Here is a 26543-nt window from a genome sequence, read left to right as displayed (position 1 = left end):
TCTTGGCCTCTGGGTTGAGCCCTAAACAAGAGCTGGTGGCAGGCTACCTTAGAGCGGGGTGGACGCTCTGCTCAGTGTTTTGTTAAATTTGACGCTTGCCCTCCTTCAGTACAAGCGAGGTTTAGCAGCTGCAGCAGCTGGCTCTCCTTGATAGAGGCTACCATTAGGACTGAATATAGAGAAACATGTTTGTTTCCAATTGGCAAAGGAGTCAGACAAGGATGTATTTTATCTCCCTATCTGTTCAATCTATATGCAGAACATTCCATAAGGAAAGCTGGATTAGATATAGGTGAAGGTGGAGTGAAAACTGGTGAAAGGAATATTAACAATTTGAGATGTGCAGATGATACCACATAACTGGCAGAAAATAGTGAAGAGCTGAAACGACTGCAGTTGAAGGTAAAAGCAGAAAGTGCCAAAACAGAATTACAGCTGAACATCAAGAAGACAAATAGAATGAGTAGTTGGGAATTGTGCAACTTTAAGGTTGATGATAAAGAAATTGTAATTATTAAATATTTTCTATTCCTTGCCTCAATCCTTAACCAAAAGGGTGTCTGCAATTAAAAACTCAGAAGGAGACTGAGACTGTGAAGGGCAGCCATGAGGAACTAGAAAAGATCAAGACAATTCACACTATATAATATTCCCCATTACTACGTTTGGTCGTGAAAGTTGGACAATGAAGAAAGCTGACAGGAAGAAAATAGATTCCTTTGCAATGTGGTGTTGGAGGAGAGTTATGGATACTGTGGACCGCCAAAAAAGACAAATAAGTGGGTTATTGATCAAATCAAGCCTGAACTCTCCCTCGAAGCTAAAATGACTAAACTGAGGCTACTGTACTTTGGTGACATGATGAGAAGACAAGACTCACTGGAAAAGTCATTAATGCTAGGAAAAGTAGAAGGCAGCAGGAAAGGAGGAAGACGGATTGACTCAATAAAGGTAAGGTCAAAGGTTGAGTTGGAAACTAAACAATCTTATAAAATAATTATATTTATTATATAGTGTACACAATAGATATCTTAAAAACACTGGGCCTGGAATGAAGGCTGCATATAAAACCACCAGTATAAATTGTTACAAAGATTTCAGTTCATGATACACCTATTATAAATGACCAATACAACACCATACACATTTCAGTCTCTTGGGCATTCCTCAGTGGTCATATATACAACATATTATTATTAAAAACTCTGGTGGATGTTTAGGGTTGCCAGCTCCGGGTTGGGAGATACCTGAAGACTTTTTTTTGGGGGGGGGGGGAGCCTGAGGAGGGCAGGGTTTGGAGCAGGAAGGAACTTCAATGCCATAGAGTCCAACTGCCAAAGCAGCAATTTTCTCCAGGGGAACTGATCTATGTTGTCTAGAGATCAGTTGTAATAGCTGGAGATCTTCAGCCACCACCTGGAGGTAGGCAACCCTAAGTTACACACATCCAGAAACATTGATAATTTTATACCAGATGCTTGTGTGAGCAAGTTACCATGCTGTAAAAACCATGCTTGGTGTCATTAATTTACATCTGGCCACTCAAGATGTAAAGTGTAATGTATTTAGTTGGTGCAAGGACTATGCTGAACTATTGAATTGATGAACTGTTCAACTCAGCTGTGCTGAACTGTGTTGAGCTTGAGGCTCTGCTCCAGGCTCTGTCATCTGTTTCTCCTATGGGATGGTGGACTTTGGCCATCCAACCACAGACTGGGGTGGTGGTGGTTGGGAACTGAATATAAGTGGGCCCAGCTATGATTGGTGGTCCACATTATAGGCACTATTAACACTATGCCTACAAATATCATGCTTCCAAGCATAGGGTTTCAAACTTAGCAATATATTTGCCACAGTTCAGCATCTCTCAGTGCTATCCTAAGAAGAGTTATACCCTTCTATGCTAATTTAATTCAACTGACTTAGAAGGGTGTAATTCTGTTTAGGATAGCACTGTTTGTTTCCATATTTTTAACTTTGCAGTTTACAAAGCCAGTGTGGTGTAGTGATTGGAGTATAGGACAGGAATCTGGGAGAAGTGGGTTCAAATCCCCACTCTTCTATAGAAGCTTGTTGGTGAGGCTGGGCCAGATACACATTCTCTACCCAAATCACCTCACAGGGTTGTTGTGAAAATGAAATGGAGGAGAAGAGAACAACACAAGCTCCTTTGCATCCCCACTGAGGATTAATCCCATGTATAAATTAAGTAAGTAAAGAAATAAATACATAAATTACAGTGACTAAAAGGTTTGTTGGATCATGCACTATACTTCTAGATCAGCTCAATCTGGATCACTGGAACTGTGCATGAAGAATCGCAGGGGAAATTATTTTTAAAATGCTGTGTATCTTTGAGTTATGATTTTACCCACATTTAGTGATGGAAATTCCACCACAATTTGGTGAACGAGCAGCCTGCATGGTTGTCTAGGTAACATGCCACTTTCCTGCCCACACACTGCATCTTCCTAGGGGCAATGCAAGAAAGCACATGCACCCTTCCTGGAAATGAACTGTGCAGAGAAAGGAACATATATCAATTTATTTAGAACTCTCTGGAAAACAATAATATCCCTCCCCCAGTCCCAGGAATTCTCATTCTCACCTGTAATTGAGGGGCCATTTCCAAAATGATAGGAAAGTACATTCTGCCTATTGCTGGTTTTCAAGCAGCCACTATTATTCCGTTAATTATGGAAGTCAGCAGAAGCCGGGACTGATTTTTCTTTCCAAAAAAAGTTTCTGGAAGGTCAAGCAAAAGCAGGTCAGTCCTACAATTAGGGTTGATCTCTATGTCTTTGTTGCAAGAGGAAAACACTCCCCCCTCAGCTCAACTGGCAATTGCTATGTGTGTTTGTGTGTCTGTGTGTGTTGCGGGGGGGGCATACAACTGTGAATGTTCATTCTTAAGCAAACCTGTCCTCCTATTTTTGGGCTATTTTTTTCTTCTCTGCAGCCCTAATTGCTCACACAGTCCAGAGCTTTATACTAGTCATAGAAGAAAATAAAGAAGGTCAGAACTCTTCCTCCTCCTGTCTTTATCTGTTTATGCTTCGGTGGAACAAGTACAGCTTAATACACTTTCCATGGTCCCTGAATATAAAACTTCATTATGTTTTCATTCTCTTTGTCATAGTTCATTATCCAACCATCACACTGCAATCAAATTCCGTGCTTATTTCTTTTATATTTTTATTGGCCTGTCTTCATTAAATTTAAACAGATTTTTGTCACTAATCACTTTTTCCTCCTCTTGTGTTTGCCTGTTTGCAAGGTGGTTTCATGTTATTTCCCTTTATGAGCTATATTTTAAATTATTAATTCCAGTCAATGGGGGTTAGTGAGAGTATTAGGAAACTCAAGAATTGGATTTTATTGTGCTGAACATTTTTTGTGTGCCATCAAGTCACAGCAGACTTATGGTGACGCTGTACACTTTTCAAGGCAAGAGATGTTTGGTAGTGGTTTGCCATTGGCTGCCTTTGCATCACAACCCTAGTATTCCTTGGAGGTTGCCCATCCAAATACTAACCAGGGCCGACCCTGCTTAGCTTCTGAGATCTGACGAAATCAGGCTAGCCTGGGGCTTTCCAGGTCATTTCTTAGGGTTGGTTTATTCCCTGCTTCTAGCATGATGTCAATGCAAATTAGCTTCCAAGCTGAGGAAAACAGCTTAAATGCAAGAAAAATAAGGCACAGAAAAAAATTATTTTGGGGGCAAATGACATCCTGTGAACAGTCCTTTATTATAGTCATCAAAAATCTGATTTCAAGAGATGGTCACGGTGCAGGGAAACGAAGCCTCTACTCGGGGCAACCTTCAGTTTGAGGACAGGTTTTTTTTGGGGGGGGGGGTGATATCAGAGCTAGCCGAAGTCTTGACCATGGGGGCTGTTCTGAAGGAGACTGCTCATCCGTGTGGGTGAGGGAGTCTCCTTCAAAAGCCTGGTGGTCTGAGCAGTGGTTGAAGCTGGTTCTTTTTAGTTGGAGGGTATATCCCTCCAGACGGGACTTGGTTATCCAGATGAACCCACTGAAAGGTGATGGTTAGTCAGACCAAGTTGGCTTCAGTTACAAGACCCCTACCTGAAAAGGGCCCCAACAAAACCAGGCAAAGATAGAAAAATGGGAGAAAGCACAGAGCCAAGCATCTGAGCAAAGGTGGACAGACGAAACTTGAAATAGCCAAATATCTATTCACCTTTTCGGGAATCACCTATTCGGCTTTGGGTATACTTCCAGGTTTTGTAATTCGGCCTAAACAAAACCCAAATATTGCAGAAAATTCTAGTTTATTTCTGGTTAGGGTTTATCAATATGCACAGCCCTAGGACAGGTACTTCAGAAGAGGGAAGAAAGGAACATCAGGGCTGGAACTCTGAAAGAGAGCTAACAGCTAATCTGGGAAGAAAACAGTCGGTCAGTTGGTGACTGAGAATCACATTGATGCATTGTGTCATATCACGTTTGCTGAAGAAAACCCTTCAGTGCTAATCTCTAGCTATTTTTCTGTAGTTTAATAGAGGGTGCTGTTGCATATTAGCAGCGTAGTCTAGATATGCCCTTCTAAACTCCAGTGATGTCCATGGACTTAGAAGGCTTAACTCTGCTTAGGATCTGTTTAGGATATCTATATTGAGTTCCACCAGACGTTTGCAAAAGGAGGTGTTGAAAGCTACCACATGTGGAGTTAATTTTAATTTGGAACCTGGAGTTTGGAAGCTTTCAACCCCCTTCTGTGACATCATTTCAACAGCTTCTGAGTGGGATCTTTATTTGCAGTCAGAGGAAAGTGCTGAGTCATTCACACTATCTTGCATCAGTGCTATTGCAACTTGTTTGTCTATATATCCCAGAGGCCTGTTGGAGGCTTTTAGAGTTTGTTGCTTACAACTAGGTCTGTTGAATTAAAAAAAATTCGGTATAGTTCGGATTCGGCCGAATTCAGCCCGTCTAGATTCGGGATATGCCGAAGTCCGAACTCCCCCACTTCGGATCCCGTTCAATTCGGCGGGAATTCAAAGTTCGGAAAAAAATTCGGCCGAATAAAGCCATTAAAAACACAATTGCGCCTTTCCGTGGCTCTGGGGGGGGCATTTTTGGGGTTAGAGGTCCCAAACTTTCGGCAGAGCTTCAAAGGACGTTTATTGAAAGACTCCCCAAGTTTTGTAAAGATTGGGTCAGGGGGGGCTGAGATATGGGCCCTGAAAGGGGTCCCCCCACCCTTAATGTGCATCTCTCAGCAGAGCTTGCCGCCCACGCACAAAGCTCCCAGCCCCGACAACAGCTGAGAAATTTGCAAAGCAACTGCAAAAAAACTGCAAAACAACACAACCTTGTAAAACAACACCTTTGCAACACACAACTGAAACCTCCCCCCTCAAACCAGGGAGCGAGAGACTCGAGGGGGAACACACACCCCAGGCAGAACCGACGAAAGCCCCCTTTGGCTTCCCCCCCACCCACAGAAACTGCTCCCTCCCCACACACACACAGACTCTGCTTTCCCCCACACACACACACATACACAGGAGAAAAATTATAGATTAAAGCCCCCAAAGGGGTCTTACTGTGGCTGTCTTCTGTTCCATCAAGAGGGGCTGGGGAGGACTTGTAATCCAAGATGATTCCAATTAGGCACGGGACGTTTTGCTCTGGAGAAGATGCACAGGATCGGCTGATCCATTCATCCCAATAGGGAAAAGGGGAAAGCCCATATCTCGGGACCCCCTGACCCAATGTTCACAAAACTTGGGGGGTATCTTAAGAACACTGCTCTGAAACTCTGCCATCTGCTCACAGAAGCACTTAAAATATTTTCCGAAATGTGCCCTGGAGGACAGGGAATTCCAGCAAGATGGGTAGGTTGGTGAGACGTATGGTGGTGGGAGGAGGATTATGGTATGAAGGTTTACGAGATGTAGGTATGCCCATTCTCCTTCTAACCTCCTTCCAATCCCAAGGAATAATGATGAACAGGATCAGTTCTTTTCCTCCTCTTTGACCTTGATGTTGTATAATGGCAGGTCAATAAGGAATAAGATTGCCAATCACCAGGAATTAATCCAGAGGGGTAGTTTTGACCTGGTATGTTTGACTGAGACCTGGATGAATGAGGATGAAGTGGTGCCACTCACCCAACTGATTTCCCCAGAGTACTCTATTCTCCATTAACCTTGAATAGGAGTATGTGGGGGTGGAGTGGCAATTCTCATCCATTATTCTTTCTCCTTCCAGAGGATCCCTGTGCCAATCATCTCAGTCATTGAATGTGTGGGCCTTGTGTGGGGTGCCAGGGAGAGGGTTGGTGTTCTGTTGGTATACCATCCACCTAGTGCCCCAGCAGGTTGGTAGAGGCAGTTGCCAGGTGGGTGTTGTGTTTCCCCAAACTATTAGTTTGGGGTATTTTAATATACAAACAGAGGCCACCTTGTCAGAAGCTGCCTCAGACTTTTCAGCTGCCATAGCAACACTGGGACTCTCCCGGGTTGTATTGGCTCCCAGGCATGAAGCAGATCACATGCTCAATTTAATTTTCTGCACAGGGCTTGATCTGAATTCCATGGTTCCTGCATTCCACAGGGCATGTAAGGCCACTAGTGTTGCCAGCAAGGGATTGTCCCCTGCTTTGGGTGCCCTAACCTCCACACCATCCAACTAGCCAGCGAGGGTCTTACCCGACTTAAAACGAGACCGAGGCCTCAATGTCGCCAGCATAATGATGTCACTTCCGGAAGTGACATCATCATGTCAGCAACATCGAAGGACATGCTCTAGTATTTGGGCAAAACTCTATGGTAAAAAAAGCTTCTACCATAGAATTTTTGCCCAAATACCAGAGCATCTCCCTTGACATCACCAACGTGATGCCATCACTTGCAGAACTGACATCTGTGCATCAGCACCACCCTCCCTCCTCAGCTGATAAATCTCCCCATCCCCTGCCAGTTGCCAGGGGGATATGACAACCCTAAAGGCTGCTCTGTTCCATCAAGCCTTTGATTAAACTTTGTGGAAAGGTTCCACTGCCTGTAGAAGAAGAAGAAGAGTTGGTTTTTATACCCTGCTTTTCTCTACTGAAAGGAGTCTCAAAGCGGTTTACATAATTAGGAGTACTAATATTGTAACTTAACATTATTACAAATGAAGATAAATAATCTAAATGTAAGTTAGAGAAGAAATGTTTATGTATTGGTGTTAGTAAAGAATATAGTGCGAGTTCAGGCTAATAAGGAACGCAGTAACCAATATAGAATGTATTAGCTCTGCTCTGTTATTGGGGAGGGAGCTTGTCGTTGATATGGAGCTTAATGGATGTGTGATGTGTATGAATTGTATGTGTTCTATAAAAACAGTAAAATTTAATTTAAAAAATTAAGTGGTTTACAATTGCCTCACCCCACCCCCAGAACAGGCACCTTGTGAGGTTGGTGAGGCTGAGAGAGTTCTGAGAGAACTGTGACTAGCCCAAGGTCATGCAGCAAGCTGCAAATGAAGGAGTGGGGAATCCAATCTGGTTCTCCAGATTAGAATCTGCTGTTTATGTGGAGGAACGGGGAAATCAAACCCAGTTCTCCAGATTAGAGTCTGCTGCTCTTAACCTCTGCACCACGCTGTACCTGGTAATTGGCTTGTTTTTAATACTGATAATTTATGTTGCTCTTCATGATTTCATGGTATAATTGATTTCTTTGGACTGAGACTGGAGTAACTTTCCACAGAATTGTGGAAGCATTAGGGTGGAGGAAGGAAGTACAGATTGAGACTTTCCACATCTCTCTCTGCCTCATGTAAATAATCTGGCACGTCTCTGAAATAGTTTGTGACATGTGCTTACTCTTAATAACATTGCCCGTAGCAAGAAAGCAGGATCCTTGCCGTTGCTCAGTCTCAGTCCATTTAATCTTCATAAGCACTCGCTGACATTCACCATATCGTCTTCCAAACAAAAGTCAAAGGAGATGTTAATTAAAAATGGCTGTAAGATTTATTCTGAGAGAGAATTATTGAACAAGTTCTGTTTTCACAGTTAAGCGCTTAACGTGCTGAGCTTTGCTTAAAGGTGAGGCAGAAATTCAAAGGCCGTTAGATATACGAGAGAAGATAAATCTGGCAAAGTTACACAGCAGTCCCATTTGCAACTATTCATGGTTCTTCTTTGCCAACTCCTCAAGGTGAGTTCCAAGCCTCTTCAGATACTTAGCTCAAATACGTTTACCATTCTTTGGCTTCGGAGGCCATTGTAGGGATCCCAGCTGTAATGTCAGAAATGCAGAATGGTATCTCTCATCTATTCAATATTAAATCTAATCTTGATTTGTTGTGCATTAGCCAAACTGCCCCCACTGTACCTGTGAAATCTCCTAATTCCCAATCCACTTGCTTTCATTTAAGAAAGTGTGTGATCCTATGTAAAGTTACACTCTCAAGTCCACTGAAGTCATAGACTTAGAAGGATGCATAACCGTGCTTTGATTGCACCCTTAATTGCCTTATAATGCATGTGTGTCAAGAGTAGGGTTGCCAGGTCCCTCTTTGCCACTGATGGGAGGTTTTGGGGGCAGAGCCTGAGGAGGCGAGGGTTTGGGGAGGGGAGAGACTTCAATGCCATAGAGTCCAATTGCCAAAGTGGCCTTTTTCTCCAGGTGATCTGATCTCTATTGGCTGGAGCTCAGTTGTAACAACAGGAGATCTCCAGCTAGTACCTGGTGGATGGCAACCCTAGTCAAGTGTCATCAAGTTGCCTCCGATGTATGGCGACACCAACATTTCAAATGAATCACTTTTCTTCCTGTCACCTTCCTTCATTGCCTAACTTTAACACCCATACATAGTAATGGGGCATACTATGGCATGAATTATCTTGGTCACCAGTGACACATCACCGTATATTGGGGTTTTTTTTGGGGGGGGGGGGGATTGCGAACCTGAACTTTGAATTGTGCCTGGAAATAGAAAGCCTGTGCAGATCTTTCAGTGCAGGGTTGATGCGATCCGTGGATCCTGCCCCGGACAACAGCCTAGCATAGCAGCCCCAATTTTGGATCAATTGGACCGTTTTCAAAGACAGCCCCATGTAAAGTACATTGCAAGTCAAAGATAAGGAATGTATCTTTTTTTCATTTGTTCATTCGAAAGACCCCTAATAAAGTTAGCAGTCGCTTAAATGGGAGTGGATTCCCAGCAGTCTGCCAGTCATTTGTCATGTGCACACAGCCCCCAGCATTTCTCCATCTTTAGCTACCTCCAGGAACCTAATTTCCAGCTAAACCTGTGCTCCAATGCCCTTTGGGGCTCCAGGCCTGCCAGCAACAATCACCCAGTGTCTTTCAGCTCTGAAATACTATAACTACTTTCTGCAAAATCTTTTTCCCCTGTCGTGGCCTTTTGACACTGAACATGTTGCTGACTCTTGTTCTGTAGTGCAGGAGGTTAAGGTGGTAACATTTACATCAGATTAAGCGTGCCACAGAGCAGAGCCATTTCTAGGAAACAAATAGGTGCTTGAATATTTATAAGACAGAATCTGATGGACTGCCCAGCTGGATCATTATCACAGAGCAAAGCAAAACAAAGCAAACATTAATGTTCAAAGGGTTACACATAAATACCATGAAGGAAGCAACCCCCCAGCCCCATATTCTCATAGGAACACATAAAGCTGTCTCACACTGGGTTAGGCCATTGGCCTATCAAGGTTAATATTGTCTGCTTTGACTGGCAGTGGCTTCCCAGTGTTTCAGGCTGTTTTTCATGTCACCTACTATCAGATCTTTTAACTGGAATTGCAGAAGATGTAGGCTTGCCAACCTCCAGGTACTAGCTGGAGATCTCCTGCTATTACAACTGATCTCCAGCCAACAGAGATCAGTTCATTTGGATAAAATGGCAGCTTTGGCAATTGGACTCTATGGCATTGAAGTCCCTCCCCTTCCCAAATTCTGCCCTCCTCAGGCTCCACCCCCAAAATCTCCAGGTATTTCCATACTCAGAGCTGGCGACCCTACTGACACTTAATGTACACAGGACTGCAGTGTATTTTGATTATAATTCCCAAAGCAAAATAACAGAACATGTGACCCCACTATTTCTCAGTGAAATTTTGCTGTTCCAGCAGTTACTGGTTCTGGAAATTTGTAGGCTGCCTCTCTAGACCTGCTTGAGGTGGCTCACAACTAAAACAACAAAATAAAACCAACCTTGACAATAAAAAGGACTCAATAAAAAGAAATGACATCAATAAAAATGTCAATTAAGTAAATAAATAAAAATGAGTCAATAAAATATTCCAATTACAAAAAAACCCCCAAAAAACCCCCAAGCAACAACAACAACAAAAACAACCCAAGATAATAAAGACAAACCAGGGAATAAAAGCATATAAATCAAATGGAATAGTCTAAAATGATACTGATAAAGTAGTCTTCAAGCTATTTACAAACAGGACAGAAACAGAACTAGTCGGATCAACATTGATAGTGTTCTGTGATACTCTACACAATGAAAATAATAATTAAAATATTACTAAATAGATTGGTCTAATTCTGGCAATTTACAGGAAGGGTCATGTCGTACTTACCTTAGTTTTATGCCTAGGCCTCTTGACCTTCAGGGAACCCTTTTACATTGATTCACTGCTGAAGAACCCCTGAACATGTTGCAGAAGGTTCTGGAGCACATTCTAATAAGGGTTTCCAGGTCTCCGCCCCCCCTCCAGCAACGGGTGGAAGACTTACCGTGCTACAGAGGGGCCTCAGTGACTATGTAATGGCATTGCTGGTAATGCACTGACATCATTCTATAGTGTTTTCCACAGCAATGTGCTGAGATCACTTCCTGTCACATGGGGAGTGATATCAACACTCAATCAGGATGCTGCTAGCTGCGGTTTGGCAAGCCGATTTGTAATACACATAATCTGTTCCTAGGTAGACCTTGTTTATTTATTTATTTATCAAATTTCTACCCCATCACTTCCTTGAGAAATGAGGCTCAGGGTGGTTTACATCAAACTAAAATACAATTCAATAAGCAATCTTTAAAGCAATAATAGTAATAAATACATAACACAATTTAAAACCAACTATGTACATTTCCTGTTGAACATGGCTGCATCTAACAACCGAACAGTAAAATGATCCAGTAGAAATAATACAAGAATTTCAAGGCATACAGAACAAGTAATCAAAAGTCCATTGGAAGAGCTCTGTTTTGCAAGCCCTGCAGAAGCTAACAAGGTTTTTCAGAGCACATGTGTCCTCCGATAAAACATTCCACCAGGACGGAGCCACCACAGAGGAGGTCATCACTCTGGGCTGGGTACCACCAAAAGATTGCATGATGACGAATTCAGGTTACATGGGGTTCCTTGAGGGAGAGGCGGCCCTTCAGGTATGGTGGTCCCAGAACATTTACGGCTTTAAAGGTTAAAACCAGCACCTTGAATTTGATTCAGAAAACAACTGGCAACCACTGCAGTTGCCTCAGGATTGGCTGTACGTGCATAGACCAAGATGCACCGGTCAAAGGCCTAGCAGCTGCATTCTACATAACCTGAAGTTTCTGGAGCATCTTCAAGAGCAGCGCTGCATAGAGTAAACTGCAATAGTACAATCTGGAGGTGACCTTGGCATGAATCACTGTGGCCAGATCCAACTGAGACAGTCAGAGGGTCAGCTGATGAGAAGATAGAAGAACCACGCCACTGTGGACACCTGTTTGTCCAGTGAATGTGAAGTATCATACACCCAAGCTCTTCACAGAGTCCACCAGTGACAGTTAGACCCCATCATGAGCCGGGATATCCCCATATCGGCCCAGCCCTCTTTGATGGATTCAGCTTCAACCAGCTGTCTCTCAGCCATCCAACCACAGCATCCAGGCACTGGCTCATGGCCAGACAGATGACTAAGACCGAGTGGCCAACTGTGTAAAATGCTGCTGACAGTTCTAATAAAATCAGTAGTTCATAACCACCTTGATCCAGCTGAAGCTGGGGACTGGATTTTAGCAGTGCTTTCCTTAAGCAGATAATACAATCCAGAATATCTTGTGGTGGCATATTGGAGGGCGATTGCTAATGGAAAAGAAGTTGATTTTCAGGGCATCGTGATACTGTTACAGATCCTCTCAGTGTAAAATGTCTGATAAGCTTCTGAGCACCCTCAAGTCAAGACTCCCTGGAATATAGTCTGAAACCACTGCTATGTAGGAAAGTTATGATATCAGAATCAGAAATAATTTCTTAATATATTCTTTTTTTGTGAACTATTTACTTGAGTAGGCTGCACATCAGTATAGCAAGCCACATATAAAGAGATTTTGATCAGAATTGCTTCCAAGGCTGTCCTTATGGCTCTGATAAAATGTTGAAAGAAGCAATCGTGATGTGATTGCACACCTTTTTTATTTCAAGATTCATGCTCTATTGATTACAGTGCAAAGCACTGAAAGTATAACAGAGTTACTCACAGGAGAAGTTTGGATTTATAAATTACAGCATACAGTAATCATGTTTGACTAAAGCTTGCATATTCAGCACTGAGAAGAAAGAAGAGAGTTATATGATTACTTCCAAAAACGATGTCAACTGTTCATCCTATTTTGGAATAAAATGGAATAAATCAGAGAAAAACATCATAAGGAATCCTTGAGCCATGGTATGATTATTAACCAGACAGACGTTATACTGAGGATTCTCGTTTCTTCCTTATCTTGCATTGTTACTCTGAGCAGACAGTTTCCATTTAAGTTGGGGGAATTAGCTGGAGACAGAGCGAGAGTGGGTAACTAGGATCAATAACCTATGTATACCAGGATTGTCCTGGGTGAGAGTACTTAAATTAGCAGGCAGTAATTATAACTGAAACAGGTTTAAAAAAAAAAACAAGAAATATATTTCAAACAATGAACACACACAAAGCATACAAGAGCTAATTTAGAGAAAAGGGAGGGCATTAGATAGGGTTCAGGGAAGTTACCAGTCTTGAAGGAACGTCCACGAGAGCAGCGATGCAGAGGAATGTTTCCAAAAAGCAAAACCAATGTTTCCAAAAGCAAAGAGAGAGAGAGACTGCCACACAAGTGGGAGTGGGTGCATGGATCCAAGGCACACATAGTGGTCGAAGATCGGGTGCGTAATGGTCTTTTCGGAGTGCTGATTAAATCACCTTAGGGTGACACAACAGGATTTAGCTAGCCCCATTGTTAAGCCAGGCACATCTTTAGGCTTCAATCTCCAGGCCAGGCTGAGTTGTCTGGAGGGCACCTCTGCCAGGGTGTGCTGAATTGCATTGTAGGCACCAGGTTGAGTCTACCCAGGACAACCTCAGTCATGTGGGTAGTAAGTCTCTTGTGGTCACCTCCAGGTCTGTCCTGTTAGTCCTCCTTCACCAGGGAACGTGACAGGGGAGAGGGATGAGACCTTTCCCTGGGTTGTCTTGTCCTCCAGGTTACAGAAACTTAGCCTTAGGAGGCAGTATTGTTGTGGTTGCCAAGCAGCCTCTAAAATGGCCAAGGGGCATCTAGTCCAACCCCCTGCACAATACAGGAAATTCACAGCTGCCTCCCCCCACTCCCCCAGGGATCCCTGCTCTATGCCCAGAGGAAGCCAAAAAAATCTCCACAATACCTGGGTCAATCTAGCCTGGAGGAAAATTCCTTCCTGACCCCAAAGTGGAAATCAGCATTACCCTGGGCATATAAGAAAGGACCACAAGAGCCGAGTGCTCTTCCTGCTATCCCTCTCACAATCTGTCTAAATTCATAGCGAGTCATAGAATCAGCATTGCTGTCAGATGTCCGTCTAGTCTCTGCTTAAAAACCACCAAAGAAGGAGAGCCCACAACCTCCTGAGGAAGCATGTTCCACTGAGAAATCGCTCTAACTGTCAGGAAGTTCTTCCTAATATTTAGCCAAAAATTCATTTGATTTAATTTCAACCCGTTGGTTCTGGTCTGATCTTCTGGGGCAACAGAAAACAACTTAAACTTGATTCTGTCTTCTGCTGTATTTGCTACCCCTCCCAATTTAATATCATCTGCAAATTTAATGAGCATCCCCTCTGTTCCTTCATCCAAGCTCTTTACAAGGATGTTGAACAACATGGGGCCCAAGACAGATCCCTGAGGCACTCCACTTGTCACTTAACAAGCACTCTTTGGGTGCGGTCTGTCAACCAGTTACAAATCTACCTAACAGTAATAGGATCCAAACCACATCTTACCAACTTGTCAACAGGAATATCATGTGGAACCTTATCGAAAGCCTTACTGAGATTTCAGATTTTTTAGCAAAGCTGGAACTTCCTGTTTGCAGAGAAATTCCTCCATCTCTCCTTAGCTTCATTTTGCAGACCTATTAATAATATACTCTTTGCCTTGATTTGATAGTAGATATATGATGTCAAACCATGGACTACTGGCATTACGTACTCCTTTGACTCTGATTTTTTTATATTTTCCCTCCAAACTCCACTGAGAGATCTGGCGGGTTAGCCAACTCTTTCCCACTCAAGCCCACTTTGCCTCCCCCTCCCCGCAATGTCTGGAATCAGTGATTTCTAGGACTTTAGAACTGGATATTAAAACCATTTATCATAGCTCTCCACCAAATGATGGAGCCAGCTCTGGGGCCTATCACCTGATCCCATCCTGTTTTTCAAACTAAAAGTGTTGTCCTGTTCTGCTTGAGTAACTCAAGCTTTTTATGGGCGCTCTGTAAAAGGTCTGTATTTTATTTCAGGCTTCTTTCATTCCTCAAAACCAATTCAACCCTGTATGTATGAATACCATGTCAATTTAGTGTACGTACCACATGACATGTGTACACAATGCTAAAGTATGAACAAAGCCAACTGCAGAGAATGGAAACCATTGGTAAAAACATATATATGAACATATAAAAAGAAACAAAATTGGAAACGTTTGTTTGTTTTCCCCTACTAGGAACTGTCCAGTGGTGCCCTGCCTTCTGCCCACTTCTCAGTGAAGAAATGGATGAGTAGGCTACTTGGCTACTTTTTCTTTGATAAGCAGTCTGTGTTGCAGTCTGTAAATGAATGTGGCCATCCTATCTGAATTACACCATTGTTTTCCTTCTAGGAGAATGAATTCAGCCCATCAAGTCTTGCTGAGATTTAATGACTAGTTTGTTAAGATGAATAAAAGAGAGATTTATAAGGCTGGTATTTCATTGGTAGTCTTGGAACATCTATGTTTCTCCTTTTATCATTCCCTTGTCCCCTGAAATACGTGCTGCATTTATGCAATGCTCTTTGGATTTGTGCTTCACGAATTTTTGCATCAAGCATAAGACTCTTGATTCTAGGCTCCTTCTGCAATAGAACAATTCCCCCATCTCACCCCACTGTGTTTGGGAGCCCATAAAGTTACAATGTATAACAAAGCCAGAAAAAAATATGATTTTTATATTATTGTGTTAAAATGTATAAAATCATCAACCTCCCTGGGTTAAAAATGAGGTTATTTGTATGCGGATGAGCATCATAACGTGCATGAGAAGTGAATGTTCATGCATCAGCGGCTGTTATTATGCTGAAAATATTCCTTGGTCTTTACAATATATAATCCTTATAGAGTAAAGGTGTGAAGAATTTTAGTATAAGGGTGCTGAAGAATTTACACATCTAATGTTCCTGTCCAAATGTTAGCAGGAATAGAGCTGTTTCAAAGAAAAGATCCCATTCTGTTATATTCTTTCACATCCACACTTTCTTCAAACTGCAAATTTTAGTTTTTACAGATGGTCAGGTGCCGTGCTTCTGAAATTCTGCTTCTCTCAATCCTGAATTTTAGAGTCCTAAATTACCAACTTTTGTTTACAAAGTAGAAACAATACTCTGGAAACTGTTTCATTATTATTTTTACTGAGCACTGTGCATGTATTTTCAAGTTCCATCGGTGCATTTATATCTTCCTCCCTCCCATCTACTCCCTGATGTTCATGCATGAATTGATAAAACCACCAGGGGAAAAAACAGATTTTGTGTGTAGCTGCATCAAGATTATTTTTGTGTGCTTATATTTTATAAATTACAATAATAACAAAAATGGGTGTTTTGTCATTATTATAATTAATATGAAAACAAAACAAATTCCCCCCATCTAAACAGCCTATGATGAAAAAAGAAACCCCATGATTTTTTTGTAATGGTTTTTTTTGTTATTGCTGTCTCTACCTCTTCTGGTTTCACCTTGGCCATTTATGCAGGGGTGTTTAGCCTCATGATCCCTGTGGGACTGCTTCGTGGCTTCATTATTCATTATTTTACTGAAGTGACTTCTCTCCCACCTCGCGTTTTCCCCATGGTTCCAGGATGCTGTTTTATCATGAACTTAAATTCTGCTTCAAGGCAAGAGCGAGGCAAATTGCCGCCGTTTCCATGCATAGTCCTAACTTTGAATTTCTCTCCCCACAGCCATTCTGGCTCCCCCCCCCCACATGTCTGTCCTTCTCATCCAACCCCTTCCCTCAAAGCAAGAATGCTATGAGGCTGCTTATTGTTTCTTTTCACAGCAAGTGTTTCAGAACTCAGCCTGATCGAATGGAGGAAGGAGCATGGAGGGTTTGTATGCATTGCAAGAGAAGGATTGTGGGAAGGACTTGGGGGAAGATGGGGTGGTGGGTGGCAGTTCCTGGAAACATTCTGCAAAAGGAGAGAAATGGGGGAGACCCATGGTGGGGGGGGGAGGATGACAGTGGAGGAAGCCTTTTAAAAAAAATGAGAAGCACAAAAGAGGGAGTGAAACATTCATGAAATGGGAAGGAAGACAACAACCAGAGAGAGGCTGCAAGGGCTGGAAGGCAGCTCCTGGCTGGGAGCTGTTGAAGAAAGGGTGAGGAAAAATTCTCAGCTTCGCAAAAGCACACCACTGCAAAGCCATGCACAGACAGGGAGAAGTCCCTTTAAGAGCTCACCTACCTCCTCCAAGTAAAAAACAACAAAACACTGCAAATAGCAACCTGTCCTTCAGGATCTGTGAGTGGAGGGGATGGCTGCATTTTTAGAGGGAGGGACTCAAAAGCTCCGCAATTCACTGGGGATGCATAATTAATCTTTCAGAAGGCAGACAACATTTTCCTAATAAGGGAAGAGAGAGAGCACGGTGCTCCTTAGGGGGATGGGGGGGAGGCTCTGGTCTTTCTTGATTGTCTGCAAGCAGTAGCCACCATGAATATATACAAATGTGAGGCATTTCATTCCTGAAGGTTATGGGTTAGGACTTTGCCTTCTTTCCTCCCAGTGCCAGTCCTGCTCTGCCAGATTTTCATCTGGAGTCTGCAATCACCTAAATCCCTCCAGGATTAGACCCAGGGACAAACCCATCATATGTGGGACAGCAGATCTGGGAACTGCTCTTGATCCCCAATGGTGCCAGAGCCCCCTTAGGGCATGAGTCCTTAGATGCAAAGGCTTCAGGCCACACTGAGAGCCATTCCAGCAGGATAATCTGCTGATCTTCAAACCCAAGGAACAGCTGTATGACAACCATGTAGGACCTGGCCTTGAACCAGCAGCTTACCAGGCTTAGCCTCCCATCCAAGAAGGTCATTGGAGGCAGCAGGCCCATGAGGAAGCAGCCCCAAATAGGAAAAGTACCCAGCTTCCAGGTAGGCTTATCAGGTATCCTGCTTTGGTGGGAGACCTCCTGCTGTCCACCTGCTGCCTACCTCACTTGGAAAGGGGAAAGGGAAGTGGAGAAAGAGTCATTGTGCTGAAAGTGTAATGCCACATCTGGCAAAACCCTATAAGTGTAGTCACTGCATTGGCATGGTGGTCTAGGGATCCCCTTAAAACCTGAGTTTGGGAGGATCCGAAAACATCTCCCTGAAGCAGTGATGTTGCTTCCAGGTTTTCACCACAAGTAACATCACATTGTAGGTACAACATCATACTCACTGTCCCGCCCTTCCTCTAGGGTTGCCAGGTCCAGGTTGGGAAATACTTGGAGATTTTGGGGGTAGAGTCTGGGGAGGGTGGGGTTGGAGAGGGGAGGGACTTCAATGCCATAGAGTCCAATTGCCAAAGCGGCCATTTTCTTCAGGGGAACTGATCTCTGTCACCTGGAGTAGGGCTGTTGATTCGGTTCATCCCGAACTGAAAATCAGCCGAATTTCCCTTGATTCGGTGGTTTTTAGTTCGGGACGAACCGAACTCAAAAATGGCGGGCAACCGGGGAGCCGAATTCAGCGAGTTTGGGAGTTCACGAATAAATCCGGCCAATTCGGGGCCGTCAGTAAGCAGCATAACCTTCAGTAAGCAGCTTTCTCCTCCCCCGGCCAATCGGTGGCCAAGCTGGGTCTTCTTCTAGCCAATCAGTCAGGATTGAGTACTGGAGGAATCAGCTGATGTGCGGCCCCACCGGGGAAAGAGAGAGAGAGGGAAATCGTCGTGTGTGTGTGGGGGGGTGCTTGTGCACATTCGCTCTTTCCGTGGCTGCAGAGGGTGCATTTTTTGGGGTACAGACCCCAAACTTTCAGGGGATATTCAGACAAGCCTTCTTAAGAGACCCCCCAAGTTTTGTAAACATTGGGTCAGGGGGTCCCGAGATATGGGCTCCCCCCTTTTTCTTTCCATGGCTGCAGGGGGCGCATTTTTGGGTGTGCCGACCCCAAACTTTCAGCGGAGCATCAGACAAGGCTTCTTAAGAGAACCCCCAAGTTTTGTAAACATTGGGTCAGGGGGTCCCGAGATATGGGCTCCACCCCTTTTTCCTCTCCCCCCTTTTCCATTTCCGTGGCTGCAGGGGGCGCTTTTTTGGGGGTGCAGCCCCCAAACTTTTATCATAGATTCAGACAATCCTTCTTAAGAGACCACCCAAGTTTTGTAAAGATGGGTTCAGTGGGGGCAGAAATATCGGCTCCCCCCTTTTCTCTTTCCGTGGCTGCAGGGGGCGCATTTTTGGGTGTGCCGACCCCAAACTTTCAGCAGAGCTTCAGACAAGGCTTCTTAAGAGACCACCCAAGTTTTGTAAACATTGGGTCAGGGCCCCCGAGATATGGGCTTTCCCCTTTTCCCTATTGGGATGAATGGATCACCCTCGAGAGATGCATACATATGGATCTCATATTGGATACAAATGGAATCATATTGGATTACCCAGCCTCCCAGCCCCTCCTGATGGAACAGAAGACAGCCACAGTAAGACCCCTTTGGGGGCTTATTCTGTAATTTTTCTTTTCTGTGTGTGTGTGTGTGGGGGAAAGCAGAGTCTGTGTGTGTGTGGGGAGGGAGCAGTTTCTATGGGTGGGGGGGGGAAGCCAAAGGAGGCTTTTGCCGGTTCTGCCTGGGGTGTGTGTTCCCCCTCCAGTCTCTCTCTCCCTGGTTTGAGGGCGGGGGCTTCATTTTTATGTCTTCAGGTTTTCCCTCATTCATAAGATCAGTTAGGTTATTTTGATGCTTGCTCAAAACTGGTTTTCAAATGGTGACTTAAAGAATGCATCTGCCTGGTCCCAAGTCCAATGCAAAAGGAGAAATTCCACCCCCTCCTGCTCATTATGCATAGCTAGCTGCCTCTATTCCTTTCCATGGTTTGCAAACTCCCAGGTGTCAGGTGTTGCTTTGCACTGTTGCAAAGGTGTTGCATTGCGCGCTTGTGTTGCTTTGCAGTTGTATTGTTTTGCAAAATTCTTCACACCTGCCCCGCCCTTTGCATGTTTGCAAAGGTGTTGCTTTGCAGTTGTGTTGCTTTGCAAAGTTCTTAGCAGCTGCCCCGCCCTTGCTCTCATCAGCTGTTTGTCTTTGTGCATGGGCGGCAAGCTCTGCTCAGAAATGCACATTAAGGGTGGGGGACCCCTTTCGGGGCCCATATCTCAGCCCCCCCTGACCCAATATTTACAAAACTTGGGGGGTCTGGCAAGAAGGGTCCTTTGAAGCTCCTCTGAAAGTTTGGGACCACTACCCCCCAAAATGCCCCCCAGAGCCGCGGAAAGGCGTGGTTGTGTTTTTAATAGCTTTATTCGGCCGAATTTTTTCCCCGAACTTTGAATTCCCGCCGAATTACACAGACCCGAAGTGGGGGAGTTTGGATTTCAGCATATCCCGAATCTAAACGGGCCGAATTCAGCCGAATCCGAACTATACCGAATTTTTTTTTAATTCAACAGCCCTAACCTGGAGATCAGTTGTAATAGCAGGAGATCTCCAGCCACCACCTGGAGGTGGCAACCCTCCCTTCCTTTTCTACCAGCACTCCCGTTTTCAGGGCATTCTCCTGTCACCAAGCCAGGCTGCTTTTCCTGCATATTACTCTTCACAGAATCATGGCCTAAGTAAGTTTTTGTAGGATGAGGCTCTAGCAACCACTTTCAGAATGGGTGGAGCTGCTGCCTTCTAAGATTACATAAACCTCAGCTGGAACGCTTGCTGGTTTAGTTGCTTTGCGTTGATTAGCTTGTGATTGTCCAGTGCTTGTCTTCCTGTTAAACTAGTAAACTAGATCTAGATCCCATTGTTGCCCTGGGGAGGAGCACTCCTGTTGACTAGTTGTTCAGATCTCCCTTTTTTCCTGAAGGGCTCTTTTCCATCCCTTCTCCTGCCAACTGAGGATGGAACATCAGATGATAAGGCACCCCAAATTGCTGCTTGAGTCCCTTGGGCGCTGAACTGGCTGTTAAGTTCCTTGGGGGGAATATTTAAAAACAGACCCCCAAGAGTTCTGCATGCTGAAAAGGACTTTGGAATTGTGTTTTCTGAACAGCAGCTCTCCCTTGTGTTCCATAGCAACCCTTCTTTTAGCACTGAGGAGCGTTTCAAAACCAGGACTTGATATGTCTTGGGTAGGGTTGCCAGCTCCTGGTTGGAAAATACCTGGAGATTTTGGGGGTGGAGCCTGAGGAGGGTGGGGTTTGGAGAGGGGAGGGACTTCAATGGCATAGAGTCCAATTGCCAAAGCAGCCATTTTCTCCAGGTAACCTGATCTCTATCGGCTGGAGATCACTTGTAATAGGGGGGGATCTCAAGCCACTACCTGGAGGTTGGCCACCCTTGTCATGGTTACCTGCTATTCCAAAAGGAAAAGAGGGTTTTATTTATTTTTTTGAATGGAATATATCTAAGTTCTCTGGAATGCCAAATGTTGTGCATTGTATTTCAGCTGGGCTGTTTCTGTACCAAAACAAATTTTGAGCCAGATTAGTTAAATATTCCCAGTGTTCATAGAAGAATGTGAAACTTTGAAATCTGTGATGAGTGTGTTGAACTGGGATAAGGAAAAGCCAGGTTCAGATCTCTTTTTTACTATACTATCCCCGCTATCCATGAGACTTACACTCTGTTTCAACTTAACCTACCTAACAAGATAGTAGTGAGGAGAAAATGGGCAATTAAAAAAAATACCCTTCCCTGACTCATTGTACAATTCTAATTTACCCTAGACATTTCTGCTACTTCAAGAAACCTTCTTCTCTTTCCAACATTTCTCTTTTTTTCTGGGCTTTTCATTTCCTTTTCCCCTTTCTTACCTTACTAACATAGAATTATTTCTCCTATTAGAGACTAGCTGGAGTGAACCTTTGTACCCCACTATTATAGTTGAAGCACTTGTCAGAATCCTGCTCAAGTTCATTTCTCCTTTCTCCCACTGTTCTTTAAGACAGCAAATGATCATACTATTATGAATAAACCAACTTTTACTCCTCTCTTAGCAGTCAGCAGTTATCTGCTGGCACATTGTTTAAGCCTGGGTATGAAAACAATTTGGAAGCCTTTCAGATAAGGAATCTGTAAATGGAGAATCTACAGGTGGCATCTTTCAATGGATCCTCCCAACAATGGAAGAAGGGCTTGATATCCATTCTTTCCACTGAATAAGTTTCATTTCATTCCAGGCTTCCCAGTTACTTTTGTAACTATAAATTGCACCATGGAACCAGCAGAGGATCCTACAGATAAGGAAACTCAGGGCAAAGGAAACTTAAGGAAAGTTCTTTTTTCTCATAACACTGTACTTCAGTGATCATAGTCTTGAGGGAAAATATGAAGCATGTCAATATTAACATCCGATACTGCAAACATCATAGCGTAGAAAAGGGGAGGGGCCATGGCTCAGTGGTAGAGCATCTGTTTGGTATGCGGAAGGTCCCAGGTTCAATCCCCAGCATCTCCAGTTAAAGGGACTAGGCAAGTAGGGGATGTGAAAGGCCTCTGCCTGAGACCCTGGAGAGCTGCTGCCGGTCAGAGTAGACAATACTGACTTTGATGGACTAAGGGTCTGATTCAGTAGAAGGCAGCTTCATGTGTCATGTGTCAAGTTTCTGGTGGTGTGGTGTAGTGGGGAGGGAACTCAGTGGGGTATAATACCATACAGTCCATCCTTCAACGCAGCCATTTTCTCTGGGGGAACTGATCTCTGTAGTCTGGAGATTGGTTGTAATTCCAGATGTCCAGGTCCCACCTGGATGTTGGCAACCCAAATGATGGACAGAAATGTTTGCCTACTTTTGAGTTCCTGCCATTCCTTTATTCCTCTGCTTCCTTTGCCCTTGCAGAATACAAATCCATTTGCCTTACAGATCTCCTTGGCTTTCCCCCAGTGTATCTTTCTGGCCTTATTTTCTATTATTCTCCAGTCTATTAACTTTACTTCTCTAGCTCTGCCATCCTCAGTCAACTGAACATCTCCTGCTCTTTTAAAAAGCATCTTACATATACTTCCCCTTGTCTAGGTTCATCCATACAACTGGCAGACTGGAATGCCTACCCCCATAAATGCCTCTGTGTTGCACATCCTGAAATTAATGTTAATTTGTCTAATTGTTAATGGGTCAAAGATCCAAACATATTTTAATGTTAAATTTAGGAAGTTTTGTTCATATATGTCACATTAAGTAGGAAGATAAATTCAGTTTCAAAATGTCATATCAAAGGGATGTAAAGCAGTGTGATAAGGGCAAAGTGAATTGTGAAACAAAGTTTGATTTTAACTTGTCTGGGGAAAAAATAGGAATTGTGGAAGAGCAAACACCAGCGCAGACATATCAAAAAAGAAAAAGAAAATGGAATGTTCTATTAGCTTTTCATGTGATGAAAAAGATTATAGAAATTTATTTAATTTTCACAAAGTGGCTACAGCAAGATGCTTGAATGATGATGAGGCTTAGAAAACCGAATTACGAATTACAGAATTGGAGTTTGCTTTGGGAATGTTAATCATATCCATGTGACATGCAGTAGAAGTAGATTACTCAAAGGATTTTCAGGGTTGTTTTTTAAAAAAATTCTTAGGTATAAAAAGAAAATAAAACTATATGTGTATGAAGATGACAGAAACACATGTTCAACACTGGAAATGGTTCCATTTCTATAATGTGAAAATAATGGCAATTCAAACTATTTGGGGCTCATGCACTTGGACCATTGGGGGGGGCACATTTAGCATGGGAGAAATTGTGGTTTGGTGTATATGCATGGCATGAAGAAGGTCCCAGGTTTAATATTTGATAACACCTCACCTCCAGAATATCCTCCCTTGGGGGTTTGCCTGGTGTCAACCTTACTCTCTTTTAGGCATCAGGCCAAAACATTTCTTTTTTTACTCACACATTTAACTGAAGGATTCCATCATTTTTATGGTCTTCTTCTAGTCTGAGGACTGTTTTATGGATATCATTTTTAGGCTGCAGAATGGGACAGGTGTATGTGTGTGTCAGTTTTACGCACATTTCATCCTGTAATTAACCCATGCATTATGCCTGGTATCTTCATTTCACACTATGTTAATGTTTTTTTTTGCTGTGTGCCCTGATTTCTTTTATGGCTTGTTTTAATATTGAAATTCTTGGGTTTTTCATTATTTTATTATATTGTTTTTACTTTATAGGCACCTTGAGAGATGGTATATAAATTCTGTAAATAAAATTAATAGATATGCTATTCTGATCCATGACATGGATAACTTGGATTGGAACAACAGACAAAAATATATTTTTATTGGGGGAATGTTTGACAGTATCTGTGGATAGGAAGAGAGACAGGACCGTCATGAGCATATTTGAAGATCTGTGCAGTTTATAGACTGGACACATGAAGCCACCTTGTACCAAGTTAGAACACTGGTCTATCAAGGTCAGTATTGTGAATTCTGACTGGCAGTGGCTCTCAAGAGTCTCAGGCAGAGTTATTTCACATCACTTACTCCCGGCCGGGAGGCACAGATCTATTTAAAGGCCCCCCTGTGCGCCTTCAGGGGAGTCCCTTGAAGGAGCGCAGGGGGCTTGGAAGGCACAGATCCATTTAAAGGCCCCCCCGTGGGCCTTCAGGGGAGTCCCTTGAAGGCGCGCAGGGGGCTGGGAGGCACAGATCCATTTAAAGGCTCCCCCCCGTGGGCCTTCAGGGGAGTTCCGGGAAGAGGGGCGGGGGGTCTTTAAACCCCTCTGTCCCCCATGCCTTCACGGGCTTCCCTGAAGGTGCGCGGGGGGCCCTTTAAACAGATCTGCACCTCCCAGCTGGAAGGCGCAGATCTGTTTAAAGAGCCCCCGCGCGCCTTTATGGAAGTCCCGTGAAGTCCCGCGGGGGGGGGGGGCTCTTTAAAGACCCCCGCCCCCTTCCCGACTCCACTTCAAAGACCCGGCCGAATTTTTCCCTGAACTCCGGATCTCCCAACGAATTTCGGGGATCCGAAGCGGGGGACTTCGGACTTCGGCACAGCCCTAATCTAAAAGGGCCAAATTTTGCCAAAGCCGAACTTTACCGAATTTTTTTTCAACAGCCCTACTAGGATTTGCAAAACCGATACTGTTTTACCATGATGGTTTTTTTTTTAATCCTAGAGCATCTCATGACATTACTTCCATTTGTTACTCCCTAATTTCTCCCAGAGGTTGCAAGCTGCAGTCTGGCAACCCTGCAGGAGAATAATGTGTGCCTCCTGGAGTTCTTTGAAGTATGAGTGGGATAAAAATACACTAAATAAAAAAATGGAATGTGGTTGAAAATATATTCTATTAATTACCATTTAAACAGACATAAGTAAACTCCACAACTTACTTCACCAATATCTAAATCATATAAATCATAAATAAAACTAACAATCAACATATAATCAACACAATAGGTAATCAACATATAACAACACAACCTAATAACAAGCTAATAATGTAACAAAACAACAAATCATAATGATACAAAATATTTCCAAACATGAACACCAAAGCTTTTAAATGGCATGCAACTCTTTGTGTTTGAAGAAGTATTTGTGTGCAACCTGGAAGCTTCCATACCACCACCACCTCAAAACTTTGTTTAAAAACTTCCTTCATATCTTAAGTGTTATCTCATTGTAATAGTTTTTGGGTTCCCCTTACAGTTTATGGATGCTATAAATAGATAGCTTTGCACAACTTTCACTGAAGTAAATGGAGCTCCTTGTATCTGGTGGCTGTCCTTTATTGTTAATAAATTTCCATACTACAATAGGAAAGGAAGAATAGGCATTGTAGCTATCAATCTGAGGATTATATAAATACATCTTGCCCTTGTGGCAGCTAGACAGAGAGGCAGGTAGAGGAGGAGGCAGCTGGAAGAAAGGAAGTCCCCACGAGTAGCTATTTGCTTAAACAAAGATTAGCAGTGAAACAGACAATAGGAAGGATACAGAAGAATCTGACCTACCAGTTTATTAGCTCTGCTGCCCCCTTTGGAGTACTGGTGTGCTTGGTACAAAGAAACATTGCACAATCCTTGACTTCCAACGTAAGTGGGTTGCAAACTAAACATTCTCCCTAATTTCAAGCAGTTTAGGACAGTTATAAAAAGACACCTGCCTTGTCAACAACCCAGTGAGTTAGCCTGACAGTGCAATCTGAAGAAGAGTTACAGCCTTCTGTTCATAGAAGATACTGGGAGGAGATACACTGATTGGCACAAAATTATCCATTCATGGGAGGGGGTTGAATCTGGGTCTCTCTGATTTAGGTCCAGCATTCTATCCATTTCACCATATGAACTCTTAGTGCTAGCTCTTGGTGCTGATAGTCATGCTATGAAAAATAGAGGTAGTTCTAGTGACATATTGTAAGAAATCAATTGTGCTTTGGTGATATTCTCTGTGGTCTTAATAATAAATTAAATGGAATAGCCATAGCAGTAACTGAAGATACTTTTCAAATTCTTTCCCACCACCTTTAAAACAAAGAAAAACCTGAATATCTATTTTCTTATGAATAGTTCCCAATCTAAAGGAGGGGGAATGGGCTCACTGAAGTACCTGGGAAAAGTAACCATGCATATATTATTCATTTAAAACATTTCTGCTTCACACTCTGCAGTTCAAATTGGCTGAAGCAATTTGTACACACCGCTGTTCTGTGCATTTCTTTACTTTTATTGCATATCCAACAGAACAATCCGCAGATCAACTTTTGTCTTTTCTCATCAAACTTAGGCATTCTGTGTGGCTTGTACAATATTTAATATATTCGTTATTTGAAGAAATTAGGAACTGCATGGGAGAAGCACCATCTTAATGATTGTACTGAGGTGAGGTAGAAAAGATGTACGCAGTGTCTGTTTGCTGTGATTT

The sequence above is a fragment of the Euleptes europaea genome, chromosome 10 (assembly GCF_029931775.1).
Source record: "Euleptes europaea isolate rEulEur1 chromosome 10, rEulEur1.hap1, whole genome shotgun sequence".
Taxonomy (NCBI): domain Eukaryota; kingdom Metazoa; phylum Chordata; class Lepidosauria; order Squamata; family Sphaerodactylidae; genus Euleptes; species Euleptes europaea.
This window is presented reverse-complemented; position numbering follows the sequence as displayed.